This window comes from Astyanax mexicanus, chromosome 4 (assembly GCF_023375975.1).
Source record: "Astyanax mexicanus isolate ESR-SI-001 chromosome 4, AstMex3_surface, whole genome shotgun sequence".
Lineage (NCBI taxonomy): Eukaryota > Metazoa > Chordata > Actinopteri > Characiformes > Acestrorhamphidae > Astyanax > Astyanax mexicanus.
The window spans coordinates 20,357,335-20,374,930 of record NC_064411.1 but is presented as its reverse complement, the minus strand read 5'-3'; the positions used below and the strand labels follow the sequence as shown (position 1 = coordinate 20,374,930).

The 17,596-nt window shown below is 35.1% G+C and overlaps 2 protein-coding genes and 1 long non-coding RNA gene across 6 annotated transcripts in view; all 3 read left to right on the top strand.

The window, feature by feature from the left end:
• LOC111196650 (zinc finger protein 239) overlaps positions 1 to 17,596 on the top strand; it is a 307,776-nt gene that overhangs the window by 279,038 nt on the left and 11,142 nt on the right. The window contains exon 1 of one of the 3 annotated variants that reach the window (XM_049477157.1): positions 13,279 to 13,416. The exons of the other annotated variants lie outside the window; for them this stretch is intronic. The gene's annotated coding sequence lies outside the window, so the exon portion shown is untranslated. Of the gene's footprint in view, positions 1 to 13,278; positions 13,417 to 17,596 lie in introns of those variants that run through there. 3 annotated transcript variants of the gene reach the window in all.
• On the top strand, positions 847 to 11,478 carry LOC111197501 (uncharacterized). Of its 2 annotated transcripts, XR_007438718.1 has the most exons (6): positions 847 to 1,208; positions 2,036 to 2,065; positions 6,324 to 6,357; positions 6,860 to 6,924; positions 7,852 to 8,204; positions 10,405 to 11,478. It is a non-coding gene; the product is annotated as an uncharacterized LOC111197501 (long non-coding RNA). The 2 variants fall into 2 exon arrangements; XR_007438717.1 differs by lacking the exon at positions 2,036 to 2,065 and having other exon boundaries at positions 10,405 to 10,788.
• Positions 13,392 to 17,596, top strand: part of LOC125801274 (zinc finger protein 239-like) — a 55,486-nt gene continuing 51,281 nt past the window's right edge. Inside the window, exon 1 of the mRNA XM_049477727.1 lies at positions 13,392 to 13,416. The gene's annotated coding sequence lies outside the window, so the exon portion shown is untranslated. The remainder of the gene's footprint in view (positions 13,417 to 17,596) is intronic.

The following is a 17,596-nucleotide window of genomic DNA, read 5'->3' as shown; positions in this document are numbered from 1 at the left end:
GTGTTGTAAATAATTATAAATCTAATTCTAATCTGAGCTAGTAATATGCTAACTCTAGTCTGTCTCTCTAGCTTGTAAGCTGACCGAAGCACATGTAAATGATCTGTCCTGTGGCTGCCTTATTCATTACAGGCAGTAAAAAGCTGCATTATCCCAGCCTGTGTCGTATCCTTCCCAACGAGGGCAGAGGAACATAAGGGGTCACATATTCATATACAAACAAATTCTTTGCCTTTCAGCTGGCTGAACTCACCACCTGATTGGCTGACAGACATCATTTGCATACCGTCATGTCCAGTAGGCTCCGCCCTGTCTGGCTGTGGGCCAGAGTCGGCATAGCGTCGAATAAAATGCTTTTAATTAGGAATTAAAGTTTAGATTCTGTCTCACATTATTCCTAGCGCGGGGGGGATATAACTGTGGATTATATGAGACTGGATTGATGTTTTTTTTTAAGTTCGGACTCGTTTTGAAGGTAAAAGAGTGGGGGACGCGCTGGTGGGTGTTGGGGGGGGTGGAGGGAGTGACTTTAGGTAACTACAGGACAAACCCTGAGCATATTTCAACTTTGAACACACGCGGCGACGCGCTCTTTCAGCTCTAATTCAGGAACCGTACAACCTACAGTAAAACGGAACATTTTCGGAATCCGGAGGGACAGACGGTTCGAATGTTGTATAACATGTCCGCATTCGATCAAATATGGACGTCCGATAAACGGAAATATAAAAATTATGATTTCATTTTTTCCTAACCAAGGCATATTTCGCCATAAATATTTATTTTCTGAAAGGAGATACAGCTAGATAACTGAAAAGCAGAGATTCTAAGCTTTAAAGTGGTATATTGGGTGTCTATATTGAACGTCCCTGATAGCAGACTACTCCGATCCGGATCCGTTTTACCTCCGGCAGATCCGCGCTACAGTCAGGTCTGTTTAGTGGATCTGGTCCGGCTTCACTCCGGGTTCGGGTTATGATTGTGACTCACGTTCAGATCCGTTTTACTGACGGTAAATCCGCATAACAGTCCGTCTCATTTCACGCCTTCCATATGACTTCGGCACGGAGTCAGATACCAGATGTGAGTTCAGTGTCAGCTCAGTGTCGTTTTGCGGATCCGGGCCGCATCGGCGGAGCGGCACAGGAGCGGGAGAAATTCAAACTCAGCGCGAGGACCAACTGACATCTGCTGAATCTGCGCTTCAGGTGAGTTAACTAGCTAACTAGCTATCAGCGTCATTTAATTACATTTATTGCTCATTTTTAATCTTGTATATGCTAAAGTTGATTTATCACGTGTATGTTGGATAATATCAATTGTTTTTTTGTGTATTTAATGTTAATTGTTGTCAATTTGTAAGGCAAAATTGACAAAAAGCTTCAGTTAACGATACCAGTTAGTTATGCTAGTATTAGCTAGTATAACTAGCTAAGCTAACCAGGCTAACTAGCTGAAATAAACGCTGTTAACTCATTTTGCTCGAGTAACACACCTTTTTTTTTATTAAAATAAACAACTTTAGTTATTCTTAGAACCTTAAATAGTTGAGTTTGGGCTTAATTATAATAAAGCTCGTCAGACGTTTTCCTGCTCCACCTTAAATCGTGCAGCAATGGCTTACTGACATTGACATATTTAAGCACTGTTTAAGGTGGAGTGGGAAATACAAAGAAGCTGGCCAAAAGTTAAAAAAAAAAGAAAAAAGAAAAAAAAGTAATTATAAATTTTATAATTTGTTATAAACACAACTAAGTTACTGTCAATAAAAATATGAGGCTGCATTTAACTTATTATTTTCCAGCATAAACTTTTCCATTCCACCTTAAATTTATTCTCACGTCGTGGCGCACGAAGGAGCTGGCCAGTGTCCATATCAGCAAAATGTGAATCTTTAGAATAATAATTGGGTAATATTTGCTAGCCTAAATCAGCATATGTGTAGTAATATTAAACAATATCTGTTCTGATTTCAACTTAAAAACACCTGTTCAAAGTTACTACAATATATTAATTATATGCATTTGCTTAGTAGGGCTGCTTAGGGCTGGGGACCTGAGATAAGGTGAGATACAATTATTTTAGCTAATAAAATGTATGTTTACAGGTTGGATCCACCTAATGCATTTTATGTTTAATATTATGGTAGTCTTGTTTGTTATACAACATATATTATGTTAATAGTTTATTATTAACTAACATGTTTTATGTCGCTAACACACTGCTAAGTCAAACTAACTTGTTTATTATAATATTGTGTTGTATTGCAGTACATTTTTAACATTGGGGGAATATAATAAAAAAGGGCATATTAAGCTAGCTAATTCCAACTGCATTTTAAATTATAAGGGATTTCTACCAGCTTTAATTACTATTAATTTATTACAACACATAAAAAACATACATATACTGTTAGTCTGAGAATATCACGTGACCTCTAAACAAATCAGACACTTACACTGACTTTGACATGCCATGACCTGACAAGTCTGAGAAACCAGACTCAAGCTAACATGCTAGTCACAGGACAGTTTTACAATATACTCAGCTGGACTTCTCTATGCTTCAGACACTGAAGTTCAGCATCCTAAACTATAGTCTGATAGTATAATATTCAGACATATGTTAAATCTCCAGTCTCCAGTCACTTATTTTTGTTCCAATTTTTACAAATCATCTCTCATTCACCCTGTTTCACTTGTAGTATAAAGCCAGTTCAATAGGCCAGTAATGTGAATTGTCACAAAAATATTCCATAATAATAAGCTTTTGATCAGTGTTTGTCAGAAAGCAAGAAAGTAATTGAATCAATTTAGTTGCATTAGGTTTCTAATTTGTAACTTAATTGTTGCATGCAATGAAAAAAAAAAACACTTGATCATATGCTAAAATGTCATAATTATAGATAGTCATATGGTCATTCCTCAATTTAACCTTTTCAGTAATACTTTTAACCTTAACTTAAATATACACTTAAAAACAATAGTTGCATGCTTAAACTGTAATGGTGCAACCAGAAAACATGGGTGATTTGACAAAAAAAAAAAATCTCAATATATGCTCCAGAAAAATTGTGATGTGATAAGATGTGACAAAAGAAATAAAAAATCAATCTGACTTGTAACACCAAAACACTGCATGCTGTGAATATATATGTTTAAGTAGTAAATAAAAGATAATAGCACTCTTTGTTGTATTTCAGTGACTGTTAGCTGCACTGAATGATGTTGTTTGAGATAGTAAAATAAAGTTCTTATGATGCTCCTTTAATTAAGAAAGCCAACCATTTCCTCAAAATGTTCATTGTATGATCTTTTTTGTAATTAAATCGCACACAGATGGTTACTAGCAGGCACAATATTATGGGTATAGTTATTCTATATATTTTGTCTTAAACATTTTTTAAATTAGTTGTCAATTGATAAAAAAAATCTGGTTATCACAATTTGTTGATTAGTCAGCTTAAGGGTGCATTGTGTAGGATTTTCTTGATTATTCATTTATATTTTTAAAGAAGTAAATTTACAACTTCAGCATTACTGTTCCACTCCATTGATGTATAATACACAGAATAATATTCCTCTCATGTCTGATCTGGGCTTCACTGTGTTAAAACAAGGGTATTCAAACATTGGGGTGGTCTGCTCTCAGAACTTACATACCCTTGTTTTAACACAGTGGAGCCCAGATCAGACATGAGAGGAATATTATTCTGCCTATTACACATCAATTGAGTGGAACAGTGATTCTGAAGTTGTAAATTAATTTTAAAAATTATGAATTATATAAAAAAAAAACCTTCACATTGCACTTTTAAAAGAAATGAGACTAGTGCTTGGTGACGAGGATTATAATTGCACTGTATATTTCTGAGTGGGTGTACTGTTTGAGCAGCTTGATTGGCATTAAACTTGAGCCATATGATGGTTGCTAGTGGGCTAGGAAAGTAAATATGTGTATGTAAACGGGAAAGATAGGAAGAGAGAAATGTGATTTAGAACATAAGATTTAGAGGAGTACTCGGAACCATCTCAACATACAGGTGCTGGTCATACAGGTCATTTAATTAGAACATCAAGAAAAAGTTTATTTATTTTTGGGGTACTGTGAAGAGGAAGATGTGAAACGGCAGACCCAACAATGCAGAAGATATAAAGGCCAAAAACAGAGCAACCTGGGCTCTCAAGACCTGAGCAGTGCCACAGACTGATCGACTCCATGCCATGCCACATTGCTGCAGTAATCCAGGCAAAAGGAGCACCAACTAAGTGCTGTAACACGCTCATACTTTACATGTTAATACTTTTCAGTTTGTATTTCTAAAAATCTTTTTTTTGTATTGGTCTTACTGAAATAATAATGATATTCTAATTATATGACCAGCACCTGTGTATATATACTGTCCGGCCAACAAAAAGGACATATGGATTTGACTAAGCATTTTTTTAACTGAGTTGCCTCAAGGCCATGACAAGGTATTTAATAATAATTTTAAGGAACAGCTTGGAAGTTTTTTTTTTAGTTACAGTACTTATTCATTTCTTTTTTAAAGAGAGAGAACAAAACTGGTATGTTTTTTTTCTGAAATGTTCTTAAAAGCTAAGTACTGTGTAACCTAGTTCTAGAAAATTATTCAAATTACAATACTTTCCCGAAAACCTTCTTAAGTTACGTAGATTATTTAGATTTAAATTATGACGCAGTTGATAATGAATTACATATTAATTACTTATTTGGACAATGTATGTAATTATGTTTTTCATTTCTCTGAGATTACTAGTATTAAGTTAAAATTATGTAACTAACTTCATACTTTTTACAGGAACCAATGTCTGGTGTAACATTTTCTGTCTCTTTATCAACATTTTCACTCTTACACTATGCATGTTTTTCTGCATTTATAGAGGCAGTGCAGAGGTGTCATGCATCTCAGAAAGCCAGCAACGACGATATCTGCAGGCATGCCATTCGCTGGTTCAATTTGGCAGCAGACAGAGATGGAGGGCGCAAAAAACCTGCAAGCTCATAAAATCAATAATTCCTCTTAATTGTTAACCTTTGTCATAAATATTTCTGTTTATTTAAAATTAATCTCATTGAACCCATTTATTCTTAAAATACAATTAATTAGCTCACAATTATAACCTTAATAAACCTTCCATTTGCAATAAAATGTTAAAATTCACATGATGCTGCTTCACATAATTTTGTTTGCACACGTCATTATTCATTATTCTTTTTATGCCATAGAAGTGAATGGGCAGAAGAAACCATAAGGGCTAGAGGGCTGTCACTTGATCAAATGCACCGCTATATACACCGCTACTCAGGACATGAGTATGATCGCCGCATGGGGGTGCTATGGCAAAGCTAAACGCGTTAAGCCTTGTTAGCTAGATGATTCTTTTATTATATGATTCCTTGGTCCATGACTAATGAAAAAGATCAATAGAACCATGACGATCTGCCCACTTGGATTTGTGCTATTTAATATAATTGGCTAAACCTATTTTTGCTAACTCCTTCTAGGGGGGTTGAGCAATCGCCACATATTTGGTATTGAAATGTTCAGGGGAGTGTGAACCTCAATATGAAATTAGTAAACAATATGGCCACCTACACATTAGTCATTTTGAGGCAGAGGCAAATTTATTTTAACAGCTGTAACTTGTGAATGCATAACCTGACAATAATTCCACTTCACAAGTTTGATCAGAAAATGTTTTAGGTCACATTCCAGTTCTGGCAAATATAAAAGCCAAAAGGGGGCAGGGATAAACCTCATATAATTGTTTCTCAGCAACCATAAACCCAATCAAGCTGATATTTTGCCTGCTGCATCAAAGACCAATTCTATAAATGACCGTTTAAGGAAAATGTCATAATTGCCAGCACCATTACCCAATGAAGTTCATGTTTATTATTAAGCAGAAAATTTGCATAAATAAATATATGCAATAACAGTATGATCCTAAAAAACACGTTTTGAGCCGAACTTGCCTTAAAGGGCCTCTGTGCCCTCTACTGCTTTGTAGTGTAGTAATTTTCAGAAGTGCTAAATATGTGACAACATAGCTTTGAACATGGATCTTTCATGTATAGGTTGCTGCAACAGTGATTAATAGTTAGGTTTACAAAACTTATTGCCTCATTTAGTTTAGTTTGTTCATTATTTGCAAATAAGTTTTTGGATAACTCAATCTGGATACATAAAGTCTGATGCAAATCTGATGTATGGTAAGTTAAAGTTCAGCCTTTATTTTAAAAAAAGAAAATGCTTAACTTACAATACTGAATGTAATTTTGTTTTGTTTGTTTTTTAGGTGTAATCATTTACCCATCAAATCACCTAACAAGGTAATTAATTCTATTTTCCAGCAGTTCTGTAATTAATTTTGACTTTAAGTCTGTTGATACACGTTTGATTTGATATGTTTGCTCTTAATGTAGCATTTATCCACTTTCTTATTTTAATTGTTTGTTGTGCCACTGCACTAAAAACTTTAAGGGACACTGTAAGATTTTCTTGATTAATTTATATACATTTTTAAAGAAGTAAATTTACAACCATAAAAATTAGTGTTCCACTCCATTGAGCTGTAATATACAGAATAAAAGTCCTCTCATGTCTGATCTGGGCTCCACTGTGTTAAAACAAGGCTATGTAAGTATTTGCGTGCCCTGCTATCAGAACTTTCTCAGCCTCGTTTCAACACCGTGGAGGTCAGATCAGACATGAGAGGAATATTATTCAGTGTATTACACCTCAATGGAGTGAAACAGTGATTTTGAAGTTCAGAATAGCTTTTAAGTTTGTGTTTGGTTTTCTGTCTGCGCTTGCTGCATCTCCCCCTCGCAGGATCAGCCTGGATCCTAACAGTACTTGATGCACTGAGCAGTGACATTATACATAGAGTAGTTAAGGTAAGAAATATACATTTCTTTCCTTTTAAAACATTTGTGTTGTTACGTATAATAACAATTACATCAGGCGTTATCAGATCGAGGTTCAAATTATCAAATCAAATTGTTGGCGGGGACCATTTAAAAAATCACTGGATATTGGTGTCCGTGCTAACTCTATACCCTTGAGTAAAGTAACCAAGTACTAATACTTCATTACTTTTCATCCCTTTGCTTTATCTTAAATGATTGCCACCTTTTGAACTAAAATAATTCCTAATCAGTTGTCTATTCCTGACTAGAAAACTAAAAATAACAGTTTTAAATGTTTTGCTTTTTTTAAGCTGGAGAGAACTACTGCAGGATTTCTCCAGACTCACTGTAATTACACATCGTCACCATGACACACTAAATAGGACAGGGGTGTTTTTCCTGAAAGTGATCAATCTTAGCGAATAACAAACAAACTAACGCATGACGTGAGAAAAGAACGAGCCAGTTCTTCAAGTGTTTCCCATAGAGCTTTGCAAAAAGTTCAAAGAGCGTCTTTGTTGACTCCTCCCCTTTGCAATTCCTGTAAATCCTGTATTTCCTTGGGAATTCCATATAAGTGTGTGTATGGTGCAGTAACAACTGGGTTACAGAATGCACAGACTTGGAGTCTGCACACTTGCTAAGACCGTGACCATCACCAGTTGTCTGCAGGAAACCACCTGTAGCATAAAATCAGTGGGCAGTTAGGTGGTACATGGTGGAACTCTGTGGAACTGAGTTGACCTAGAGGCACACATATATACAGTGAGGAAAATGAACACCCTGCGACTTTGCAAGTTCTCTCACTTATAAATCATTGAGGGGTCTGAAATTTTCATCTTTGGAGCATGTCCACCGTGAGAGACATAATAAAAATCCGGAAATCACAATTTATTTAATTTACAACTTTCTCAGCAGGATTTGGTATCCGCAAAATGGTTCGAGGTCCTCAGCCCTCGCCTCCCCCAGCACAGAGGAAAACTACCAAGGGCGGTACTCTCATTATAGGAGATTCAATTGTTAGACATTTAAAAGTATCTAAGAGTAATGGCACAATTTCATGTCTTCCAGATGCTTGCATGCTGGTAGTCGGCAAGCGGCTCCCTGGGGCGCATTGCCAAAGCAGGAACCCCGGCACCATCGCCCTCCACGTGGGGATGAGCTTTCGGGAGCGACCGGCCCCGTTCCACAGAGACAGGCTTCTCTCTGTGAACATCGAGGTGGTGCTACGCTGAGACTGACTGTCTCTACCCAGTCACACCAGCCAAGTAGGTTTGTTTGCTGGTATTTCTGCTTGTACTATTTGTATGTCAATTCTTCATAATAGTGTAAATAAAACACGTTATCAAAATAGCTGGAAAATCTGTTTTAACAACTCCATTAGAATTAATACAAACTCGTCTGTCCTTCTGAGTTACAGCAACAACCACATTAAATCAGGGCTGTTAAATATAAGATCGCTGGCACCTAAATCAGTTACTGTAGATTAAATTATCATTGACAATGCACTCTCTATGAGACATGGGTTAAAACTGATGGATATTTAGCTCTAAATGAGTCCACTCCCCCCAGGTTCTAGCTATTTCATCTACCCATGCAGGACTGGTCAGGGTGGTGGTGTAGTCGTCAGTTATAGGAATAAATCAAAATACAGAGTTTGAAGCTAAGTCATTTGAACTGTTTAACCTTATAGTCGCAGGCCCATCTACTGCCACCAAAACCCAACATTCATTCCTGCTGATAACTATGTACCGTCCTCCAGGACCATATGCAAAATTCACTAAGAAATTCAGTATATTTTTTAGCTGCAGTAGCTCTCAACTCTGACAGAGTTATCATTGTTGGTGACTTTAATATCTATTTTGAAAAGAAACAGGGCCCACTGAGAATAGCATTTAAATCAATTTTGGATGCATTAGCCTTCAATGAGAATGTAATGGGCCCACCTACTGATGTACTGACTCAACTTTTTTTTCATTTGGTGATCGTTTTGGCTATGTTGCAGCCAGGGGAATGCATTTTTGCAGAAAACCTGCTTTTTCATAAAATTTTTGAAATCTAATGTCTTTTACTCTCACGTCATTCATACTCTCTGGACGCATTTTGCACTCTCTGGACATGTTCATGGCAAAAATGTACACACACCTACAAACTGCTCTTAAATCATTATACATCAATATTGTTTTGCTTTTTTTTTCATAAATCAGGATTTTAACCATTTAAATAACTGTTTAATAATTTTATACAGTAATTACAGTGAGATAAAAAAATGTGTTTTCAATGGAAGTCAATGGGGCATTTTTGGCCACGAAGGTGTTCAGAGGGAGTATTTGACACTACATAAAAAAATTCTACCAATGCCCCATACATCTAATATTTATTATATGAGAAATAGTACAACTTTTGTGGGGGTTTTAAATGAATAATTAATCATGAATGTAATTAAACTGTCAATTAAAGGGTTAAAATCCTGGAATGTATTAAATATTTGATCATTTTGATCAGGGCTGGATTTGATTAAGTGATTTATGAAAAAATAGCAAAAAAAATGTATATGAGTATTTTATTGCTGATTTTGTGCATGTCATTTTTGGCAACAAAGGTGTCCAGAGGGTGCAAAATTTAAATCTGGCACTACATAAAAAAATAATAATGCAATCAAATCAATTTTGTTGCTAATCTTTTACATGTCCAAGACTCTAATAGTCACCAATGCCTCATTTGTCTGCTGTTTGTTTTGTGGAAAATAATTTTTGTGGGTTTTTTTTGTTTTTTTTTGCCGAAATACAACAATAGTTAAAATGTTTAAACTGTCATTTAAAGGGTTAAAATCCTGAAAATTATTTAATGTTTGGTAGTTTTGGGTAGAACGGAAGTTGATTAAGTGATTTTATGAAAAAAAAAAGTTTATTTATGTAAAAAAAAAAAAATATTGATGTATAATGATTTAAGAGCATTTTTTAGGTGCTTGTACATTTTTACCACAAACGTGTCCAGAGGGTGCAAAATTTGAAGGGGGCTTGAGGGTTAACCTGAACATTTATCACCTGGCCGCTTTATTAGCAAAAACACAAATACAACTGCAACAACAAATGCATTTATCAAAAACCGCTGACTTATATTCTATTGTAAATAAAATACAATATAATTTTAAGTACGAGTTAACAAAGTTCTTAGCCTTACAAAGCTTTTGGGAAATGCACCCCAAAGCTATAAGTGCACTTTTTATTTATCTTTCTTTTAATTTTGGGTGCATAATTCCAGTAAAATGGTAATTATTTATTATGTGAAATGGTATAAATGAAAATTAGCTAGCCCCTATTAAATACAGCTGTGACATTTATATATCTTTTAGAAATTTGGTCAAATGAAAAACACTTGTCATTTTAGTACGCTATATTCATTTCTAGCCACTTCTTTTCTGCTGTTTCTGAAATAAAATATTTTCTTATTTTGTCTTTTTTATAGGCTGCACTGTAGTGGTGTTAAGTGTCCAAGAATGCTCTCATCAGTGGAGGCACAGCTGGCTGCAAAAAACGTCTGTGTCTGCATGTTTATATTATGTGAATTAAAAATGGTTTTATTATTAAAATAATTGTATTAATGCCTGTTGATTTATAAATTGTTTAATTGAAATCAAAATTTATTTAAGTAGCTTAATTAAGTATTGCATTTATAAGTGATGGTATTTTATTTTAATTAGCTTAAGTATTGCATTTATAAGTGATGGTATTTTATTGAATTAGCTTAATTAATATTGCATTTATAAGTGATGATATTTTATATAATTAGCTTAATTAAGTATTGCATTTATAAGTGATGGTATTTTATTTTAATTAGCTTAAGTATTGCATTTATAAGTGATGGTATTTTATTGAATTAGCTTAATTAATATTGCATTTATAAGTGATATTTTATATAATTAGCTTAATTAATATTGCATTTATAAGTGATGATATTTTATATAATTAGCTTAATTAAGTATTGCATTTATAAGTGATGGTATTTTATTTAATTAGCTTAATTAAGTATTGCATTTATAACTGATGGTACTTTCATTAATTAGCTTAATTAAGTATTGCATATATAAGTTATGGTATTTTATTTAATTAGCTTAATTAAGTATTGCTTTTATAATTATTGTATTTCATTTAGCTAACCTAATTAAGGATTGCATTTACAACTAATGTTTTTTTATTATATTATTTAAATATTGCATTTGTAATTTAATGTACTGTATTAAACTCTTTTAATTTATCAATGTAAAAAGAAGTCAAATAGCTTAGTGCTCTTTCTTTACTACTTTTATTTAGAAATATGTCATTATAATCAGTAATAAGTAGGCTGGGGAACGTGAAAAGGCCGTGGCTTGGCCGTAGCTAATACGGAACTAATCCGGGGCTGATCCAGATCTGGTCCAGATCTGTAACGGACCTGTTCCAGCGAGTGTAACGGTAAGCGGATCCGGCCCATATTCGGTCTAAAGGAACACCTGAAACGCTTGGTCTGGACTGGTGCTGGCCCAGTATCTTTTTGACTCCGTAAAACGGAGCCCGGCCCAGAACCGTTTTACGGATCCGGCGCGGAACTTGTGATAGACTCGGCCCGGATCCGGACAGAATGCTTTTTGCTATCTGGGGATAGTCAGAATTTAGTACAGTACTTTATGTTTGTAGTTTAAAGCAGTTTCTTAACCCTGATCACTGCCCCAAAATTGTGTTTTCCACCTGATCCAGCTGATCAGCTAATAAACAGTCATTTACTGAGTTTACTGAGTTTAATCATGTATATCCAGCAGTGCATTAGACACATCATACCACCACTTACTTTATTAAATGTCTTTAAAGCAGAGAAAGCTCTAGAATATGTAGAACAGTGTTAATATTCAGTAGAATATGTAAGAACAGGGTTCACAGTAAGGTCCTGACGTTTATAATTAAAATCTATATGAAACGTAAAGTTACATTCTTTTACATAAAAGGACACCAATCTTTAGAAGAGCTCTTAATAGAAAAATAAAAGCGTAGGATTTTTTTTGTGTGGAGTGGAGAAAATGTAAATATACAACAGAATTGACATGCCAATACATGATTATAATAATAATAATAATAATAATAATAATAATAATAATAATAATAACCAAATCTGTTATATTATTTTAAATATTAGGTGATAACTGATCATTTTTGTCATATGTATATGTATATGCATATTTTTTTCAGTAAATGTAATGTGAAGTAACATGTTTAGGTTGTAAAATCACCTTGTTAACTAATAAAAAACAAAATACAGAAAAAAAATATTATTTGTGATTAAAAGTAATTTCCACAAATGTTGTTCTAAGAAACTATAGGGTGGGCTTGGGTTCATATTGGCAAATGTGTCCCCCCCAATATCAAACCTGCTCCTACGCCCTTGTGCGTGTATATGAGTACGCAAGACTGGGTTGGTTTTTGATGGTCTAGTTATGTTTTTTTTTTTTTGATAGTTTCTGTATTTCTTTCCTTATAATTTCTGTATTGATTGCTTTAGTTTCTGCAGTTTCTTTGTTTTGTTAGTTTTTTTTGGTGCTTTATTTATTTATTTGTTTGCATTGTTTTCTGGCTATGACTATCTGCATAATTTATTGTAGTAGCTAAGTTTTGTTTAATTTTGTAATTCTTTGTTTTTTGGGTTCAATTTAATTAGTTTATTTTCTTTTTTCATTGGTTTCAGTAACTTTGTGGGTTTTGTGTTTTTTTTTTTGTTTTTTTTCCAATTAATACTCTGCCACACTTGAGTTTCTTTTCATCTAGTGTGTTTTGTTGAACAGTATTTTTGAAGTTATCAAAGAAAGAATCCAAGCTAGTCCTCCCCATTATGGTTTGTTTGGTGTGGTGTGCAGTGTAGTGTTAAGCTGTGGGGTTTGTGGATCCTTTATTTTTGGTTTGCTTTATTCCATCCAAAACTGGTGTTCATGTGCTAAAGCCAAGTATTGTCAGTGTCAACCAATTCAGTGGAGATATATTGTGGGTTTTATGTTTGTGTTTTGATGATTGTGAATAAAAGTATTTTTGATATCAAACTCTGCCTCTATAGACTGTTTTAACACAGTCGGGATCTGTGAAGGGGGAGGGCTTCACATTCCTTTTGGGTTTCTCCCACCTTTTAACGGGAGTGGCGTAGTCAGTATATAAGTGCATGGGTAAAAATGGCTAGAAGCCACCACTCGTAAGTATCACATTAAAAAATATTTTCTTTCCTATTTTAGTGAAATACTTTATTCTAATTTGTAAAATGAAAGAAAAGCCCCATAGAAGTAGTTCTACGCTGTTTTAAATGAGAGTTTTAGCTGTTTAGCTCCATTCAGCGCGGTGATGGGGTGTAATGTGATATGGAGGGGGCGGAGCTCTACATAACCCGAGTGAGGCTGAGCTTCGGGCTCTGCAGTTCTTTCGCAGCGCCTGAGGAGGAAGAGCAGGATCAGCTGAACTACAGAAGGTATGGAGAAGTTTCTCTCTCTTTCTTTAACACGCTGTTCTACATTCACTCCTACACCAACACCACCTTCACCACCTTCAGCATCTGCAGCATTTACACCACCAGCACTGGATCTTCTCCTAGCTCTGCTCAGCAGTTATGTGTCGTTGGAGAACGATGCAGCTCTAAGCGTCGGCTCTTTGAAGTGAACGATTCCACAATGGGAGCGTTTTAGGATCCTATTTGGGATCCGTTTTTTTTTCCTTCAGTATGTCGCTGTCTCTCTTCCTCCCTGTCGTTGCGCTTGTGCTCTGCAAAGTGTCGCAGAGCCCACAGTATTTTTACAACGTCATTTTTTTGTCCTTCAGTGCCTCGCTGTCTCCACTCCACCTATGGAGCTAAATTAGTGCCAAAACTACGCAAATAAAGAAAACGCGCTTCTAGCGATTCCCCAGAGCATTAATTTACACTGATTAAGGTGTTTAATACATCTATAATAATCACCACTCTACCATTTTATATCTGATTTACACACGGTTTGATTTGTTACAAACAGCAGAGATGTAGTTATGATATAGGAAGCTGTTACACATTACAAATATGAGCTTTCATGCTGAAATATTTTATATTATGCTCTTTAAAAAAGAGAGAAAAAATATTAATCAGTGTTTAAATTAATTAATTAGAGATAGATAGATAGATAGATAGATAGATAGAGCCTGCCTCACTCATCCTGACAGAAAAAAAAAACCTAAAATATTAGCTTGTAAAATGACCCAGTGGTGTTATAGCAGAATAACACACCTAACGGTTAAAGTTAACTATATAACGAAAAGGATTAACCATTACAAACTGTGTGTACATTATCCTACCATTTAGGCTATATATCAACAACTAATAACAAATTCATGTTTTTAGGACATTCACGCTGTTGGTAGTATGTGATGTTTGGAATTGCTAGCTAGCTTGGCCAGGTCGCTAGCATTGGCTTGATAAGGTAAAGGTGGCTAAACTGTAACTTACCTTTAAAAATAATGTAATGTGCCCCTATATCCAGTTGCTGTATCCTTTTAACAAAACTGCTTTTGTTATTCAGTATTTTTCTACATTGTTCGTGACGCATTAAAAAAACATGGTGCATGCTCCACACAGTATTTTTATGTACAGATTTACAAATGTGTTAGCAATAGTAAAATGTTTGATGATGTGATTTTGTTTGGTGAGAATAATGTCATGATACAACCCAGCAAACATGCCCACACTGGGCCAATGAGGTTGGTGCGGTACCGCCCCCATATGGGCAGCCCAAATCGGACCAATGGGTATTTGCACATTGGGCCAACAGAGATAGCAAACATGCCCACACTGGGCCAATGAGGTTGGTGCGGTACCGCCCCCATATGGGCAGCCCAAATCGGACCAATGGGTATTTGCACATTGGGCCAACAGAGATTTGCAGAGCTCTAACACACACACACACACACACACACACACACACACACACACACACACACACACACACACACACACACACACACACACACGTGCCCTCAGCGGAAAACCAATTGTGGCCCCAAATTTTTAGAACTGTGCAATATTGAACAGAGAACACTTTTCAAGAAAGAAAATTTAAAGCTGTGCTATTGGCACTTTGACATTTTTTGCAACTGCCTGTAAAACAATTATATAAATAACACAATTTAAAGTGTACAGTAAATTAATAAATTTATTACAAAGTATCATGTATAAAATATAAACAACACACAACAGTATTTAAGTAAATTAAATCCCAAATTTATATTTTAGCATGTAGATTACATGTACTGCATAAATATCTCCATTTGCAAAAACAGTATTTATAATAAACGGTATGATATAAATATCAAACATAATACAAAATAACAAAGAATTATACAACTTAAAAAAAAAAAAATATATATATATATATATATATATATATATATATATATATATATATATATATATATATATATATAAACATCAATAAAAACAGCAAATCATATTCTTGAATAAATACTTAAATGCACTAGACTGATGTAGTAGATGAATAATAAACTGATACTATTATTGCTACTGGAACAAAGCCTCTGGGGTGGGTTTCCCGAAAACGAACAACCTTAGCGAATAACGAACGAACTAACGAATGACGTGAGTAAAGAACGAGCCAGTTCTGCGAGTGTTTCCCAAAGAGCTTCGCAACGTGAAAATTAACGAAGGAGGTTAAAGAGCGTCTTTGTTGAATCCTCCCCTGAAACAGCGCACTCAATCGATCCACAAATATCGATTATTATGCAGTATTTATTCAGTATTACACCCTAAAAATAAAAAAAAAAGTGTTGTAATTAGGGGTGTCACGATCTCGATATTTTATCGAAATCGAATCGAAATGAGGTCATGGTCTCGAGTATCGAAGTCAAAAAGAGGATTGACGATCCCTCCCGCGCGCGCTACGCAAATAGCGCAGCGCGCTACGCAAATGGCGCGGCACCAACACAGCGCATCATGAGCGCAGCCCCGCCCTCAGTTCTGCTGTGTGAGAGACAGCTGCCTTTCAACCACGGAGGAGAAACTGAAAACGGATTTATAGAAATATAGACAGGGCTCTCAAGTTTTGAGTGTGATCACTGTTTTTTATCTGTCCAACGGGGGAGGGGGGGCGGGGGTTGGGCGTGCAGGTTTTGTATCTGTATCTAACGGAGGGGTGGGTGCGCGCAGGTGAGAGCGTGTGAACTCGCTGAAATGCGTGTGTCAGTGTGACTTGAGAACACTGACTATAGATCACAGTGAGGTGGATTAAAAATCTTAAACTTATAATTGACTACACCTGTTGCTTTCCATTGAATTAAAAAAACATCTTTCTCTCAGATAAAGTAAACACAAGCGTGTTTCTGACTAAAATAAAAGCTTTTCAGGAGAGATATAAGTTATGTGTAAATATTTATAAGACAATACCTGACAAAATCTGTTTTAATGACGTTAATAAACATCACTGTGACAGCGCTAGTCACAGTTTCACCACATCACTTATCTAACCAGCCTGTACTGATTTCTGCCCCCCAATAATGCTTTCAATAACCTCTAATAGCCTTTAATAGTCTTCAGTAGCCTTTAAAAGACTTACCTGGCGGCCGTGGTGTGTCCACTAAACTCCGTAGTTATAAACATCCTGAGGTTAGCAGCGCGCTAACTGACCTGTTTATAATGTAATCCAAGCAGTGACTCCGTGACGCTGCTCTAAACTGCTGCTGTTAGCTGCTTGGGCTGAAAGATGAACTGTAGTGAGCTGTATTATCCGGTTAGTGGGGTTAAAACCTTTATTTGTTTACAGAAACAGTAAAAACGGACTGGCTGAGCCCTGTAGCCCGTGGCTGGGCTGTACTGAAGTAGTGACTGAGTGAAGAGAGCGGGGCTTGTGCTGCTGCTGCTAGTGGTTGGATGAAGAACTGCAGCTTCATGTAAGTGAGCAGTTTCACCAGCCATCCACACACAGCTCTGATAAACTGCTTGTTTTAATAGTGCACACTGTTGCTACCAAAAAAAGTCACTAGATGGCATTACCATATATATCTTAATAAATAATAATAATAATATTTATAATAATAATAAATATATTATTTAAATTTTATGAGGCATAAAATAATAACAAGAAAAAAAAACAAGAAAATCGAGAATCGAATCGAATCGTGACCCTCAAATCGAAAATGAAATCGAATCGAGGATTTAGAGAATCGTGACACCCCTAGTTGTAATCATCAATATTATACATATTTTGAAATTTAAATTACAAAAGGATGTACTTTGGCATTAATAAAATACTCCTACAGATACATATGGCTAAATAAATAAGTCATATGTTTCTATATAAATGTTTAATAAACATTAAACTTTTTTAAAAACTATTATTGTTAATACACATATATTATATTAATAGATATTGTACTAATATTATTAATAGTAATATTGATAATAATATTAATTTATTATTATTATAATTATTAATAATATAAAAATAATATAATAATATAAAAATAATTATTGTTCCGGTGTGTATATATATATATATTGTTGTAAAAAGAAAATGAAAGATGGGATACCCCCATCCACCATCCGGGGTACAACTCCCCTGCGTGTTCGTTTTGATGGAGAGAGTTGCAGACAGGTGCAGTGGAGTTGAAAGCAA